Source organism: Eptatretus burgeri, chromosome 12 (assembly GCF_056783735.1).
Source record: "Eptatretus burgeri isolate ZD-2024b chromosome 12, Ebu_testis_v1, whole genome shotgun sequence".
Taxonomy (NCBI): domain Eukaryota; kingdom Metazoa; phylum Chordata; class Myxini; order Myxiniformes; family Myxinidae; genus Eptatretus; species Eptatretus burgeri.
Window position 1 is genome coordinate 63,515,195 of NC_140972.1, and position 3,992 is coordinate 63,519,186.

At 39.0% G+C, this 3,992-nt stretch overlaps 1 non-coding gene across 1 annotated transcript; it reads left to right on the top strand.

The window, feature by feature from the left end:
* Positions 1–3,131: 3,131 nt before the first annotated feature.
* On the top strand, positions 3,132–3,290 carry LOC147015760 (U1 spliceosomal RNA). The gene has a single exon (XR_015050391.1). It is a non-coding gene; the product is annotated as a U1 spliceosomal RNA (small nuclear RNA).
* Positions 3,291–3,992: the final 702 nt, after the last annotated feature.

Sequence of the window (3,992 nt, forward strand, 5' to 3'; positions counted from 1 at the left end):
TCTGTAGTTGAGTTAAACAGTGTGTATATACATATATATATATATATATATATATATATATATATATATATATATATATATATATATATATATACACATATACATATATATATATATATATATATATATATATATATATATATACATATATACAAATACATATACATATATATATATATATATACATATACATATATATACACGTATATTGTATATATACATATATATATATATATATATATATATATATATATATATATATATATATATATATATACATACATATATATCTTCTTCTTTCGGCTGCTCCCGTTAGGGGTTGCCACAGCGGATCATCCGTTATGATCCGCATTATGATTTGGCACAGGTTTTATGCCGGATGTCCTTCCTGACGCAACCCTGGTCGCCTCTTACGACACAAGGATATGGTACACCTATTCAATCCTGGGCATACACCGGGCCCAGTACACTGGTACTCACTTCGCCGACCTCGGAAGGATGACAGGCTGAGTCAACCTCCTGGTGTGTATTAATTCAAGTGGCCAACGGGGCTTGAACTCAGGACCTTTTGGATCCCAAGCCGCTACCCTAACCACTACGCCAACACCAGGCTGGTATATACAGCTGCCAAGACATCGAAGTCATCATGCTTGACGCTTGACGATCTTATCTGTAAATAATGCACAGCACAATTGCTTGACGATTAAGAAGTAATTACGCGATAGGGTTAGGGTCAGGGTTAGGGTTAGGGTATCACTACGAATTACGTGGACACATTACAGACTTAACGCGATAATAATGAAGATTATCTGGTCAACATCAGTTATATATGCATATATACATATATATATATATATAAATATATATATAAATATATATATATATATTCATATACATATATATATTCATATACATATATATACATACATATATATACATACATATATATACATATATATATATATATATATATATATATATATATATATATATATATATACACATTCCCGGTCAAAAGATTTAGAACACCTCCATTTTTCCAGTTTTTACTGAAATTTAAGCAGTTCAATCCAGCAAATAACCTGAAATGGTACAGAGCTAAGCGGTAAACTACCAGAGGTTTAAAAAAAAGTTTAGGTTCCCAAAAACTGAAAAATAATGGAAATTTCAGAGTTGTTGAAAAAACACCCTTTTCAGGGAACAAGTAATGGGTTCGCAACTGCAGCTGTTCTGCAGCAATGGAAGCAAATTAAGCCTTGAAAGTTGATGCAAACATTTCCTGCAGGTGTCCCAACTTTTGATGATTAGTTACAAACCCTCTATCTGTATAAAAGCAGTGTTGGAACAGACTGTGTTGCTGCACCCTCTGAAGCATTATTTGGACAATATTGCACTGCAGAAAGTAGTATATTGCTATCATAATGGCGATAAAAAGACAATTAACAAAGGAAGACAGACAGACCATGATAACCCTTAAACGTGAAGGTCTTTCCTTTCGAGAAATTGCAAAGTAAGCCAAGGTGTCAGTGAGTAGTTTCCTTCACCATCAAAAGGCACTTGGAAACTGGAAGAAACTCTGACAGGAAGAGGTCTGGCAGACCCAAAGCCACAACACAATCAGAAGACAAGTTTCTGAGAGTCAACAGATTGCGTGCTAGGCGGCTCACAAGACAGCAGCTTCAAGCACAGCTTAACACTGGTCGAAGTAAGGAAGTCTCAGTTTCAACTGTGAAGAGAAGGCTTTGAGCTGCAGGTTTGACAGGTCGAGCAGCAATAAGAAAGCCATTGCTAAGATGGCAAAATAAGAAAAAGAGGCTTGCCTGGGCCAAGAAGCACCACTAGTGGACTACTGAAAACTGGAAGAAGGTCTTATGGACCGATGAATCAAAATTTGAAATCTTCGGTTCATCACGCAGGGTTTTTGTACGCCGTCAAGTAAGCGAAAGGATGGTTCCTCAGTGTGTGACACCAAATGTCAAACATGGAGGAGGAAGTGTGATGATCTGGGGCTCTTTTTCTGGATCCAGAGTCGGCGACCTGCACAGAGTGACTGGCACCCTGAACCAAAAGTGACTGGTGTGGGGGTAAAATTTATATTAATGTATTCTAAATTGTAACAAATGGAGTTTTAGAAATGTAAGTTTTATGCTATAAGTTGAATTGGCTGTCCTTTCTGGCCAAGAGACTTTTGCCCTAAATGTTGATAAATGTCTTGGTCTGGAGCGGTGTGACCTGGGTTAATAACAGCGAACATTTGCCTCGAAATGTACGTAGTGGCTTCTCGCCTAAAGGACACGTCTGCAGTCTGGGTTGGTAGCCTGCACCACTCTCCCATGAAAGTATAAAATGCTTTGAAATGTAAAATTGTTTCAGTGCAAGCATGTGAGGAAGTATAGAATCTCAGTGGCTTGTACTCTGTGGGACTGACCAAGTACCAAGTTAGAATAAAACTCTGATGTAATGTGGAAGTGAATTGAATCGGGTTGGTTTAACTGTTTACTAAAAGTAAGAATAAATGAAATAGAATCAAATAATATTGCAACAAATGGGGATTCTTAAGTTCATTGTATGAGGGTGAGAAGTGTATCGTGAATAATAAGAAAATAAATTGTTTCACAAAGAAAGGACTTGTGTGGACATCGGTTATCAGTGTCGGTGGGTTTTATGCAGGATTTTATCACCAAATCGGATAAACGTTAAACTCTTCCTGAAGTTAAATAGGATTCCACAATCAACCAGGAAGAATCCTTCAACGACCACAACGGGGTGGGTGAAAAAAATCCACAACAGTTGGCACCTGGTGACTCGGATTCGAACTGACGTTGTGCGGTGCTCGTGACTGGAGGTGCTTAATCTGCCAGAGGCAGTGCTTGGAGGAAAGACAAGTGCTTGAGCGAAGGTAAGGGAGAGTGCTCTCAGCAGGTAACGCATTTCAAACAAAGAAAAGTTAATTGTCAGATAATTTTATTGATAGAAAGAAGAGGAAGCGGAGAGAGTCCATTTAAAGGTAAACGATAAGTACTGTAGTTGTTTTAGAAAAGTGCTGCAGAAGAAGAGTCAGATGAAATGAGCATGACGAAGTGACATGCCACAGACCGCGCAGAGGACGCGTGAGATATATGTTTGCATTGATACTTACCTGATAGGAGAGATACTGTGATCATTAAGGCAGTATTCTCATGGCGAGGCCTACCCATTGCACTTCGGGGGGGAGGTTGACCTTTGCGATTTCCCCAAATGTAGGAAAGTCGACCGTGAAATTTGTAAAATGCAGGAGACGATTGACCGGCTGGGTGCGTGGCTGGTGATTTGCATTGAGATACATGTGATGCTGAGTGAGTGAAAAATGAAACTTGTGCGAGTCCAATAGATTTCATTGCAATGAAACGTGTTCTGTTTGGATTTTGACGATATTTTTAACAACTAAAGAAACTTCAGGCAGAGAGTCGAAATAAAACAGCCTGGCTGTTCGTGGTTTGGTGCTGATAAACGCGAACGCGAGCTGAGACTGTGCAGCTCGCCCCCTCCACTGGATCTGTGGGGGGTGGCATGTCTCTCCACTGAGTCTGTGTTTGAGTCTTAGCTTTAGCTGTGAAATTCGATTCATATACAGATTCAAGAGGGTGGGCTATTGTGTCGAAGTGTGCATGCCGTTGGCAATGACTTTGAAATGATGTAGAGATGTGATTGATTTGGAGGATATTTAATGGGGTTTTTGCGGGTGTTGAAGCCATGACAGAGTAATGCTAAACTGTGGATTTTGCCTGTCTTGGAGTTTTTCTTTTTTCTTCCCATCGGATGTGGAGAGAACTTCTTGTTCCGTGTTGCTTGATGTTTGTGGCGCACCCTCTCTACTGAATCTGTTTAAAGTGAAGTCCATTTAGGGAAAAAGTGATAAGTTTTACTTGAAAACCATAGGGATTTTGGATAAATTGAAATAGCAATTGTAAATGTTTCAAAGTCTTGGGAGTTGAGCTCTCGCTGGCATTGTG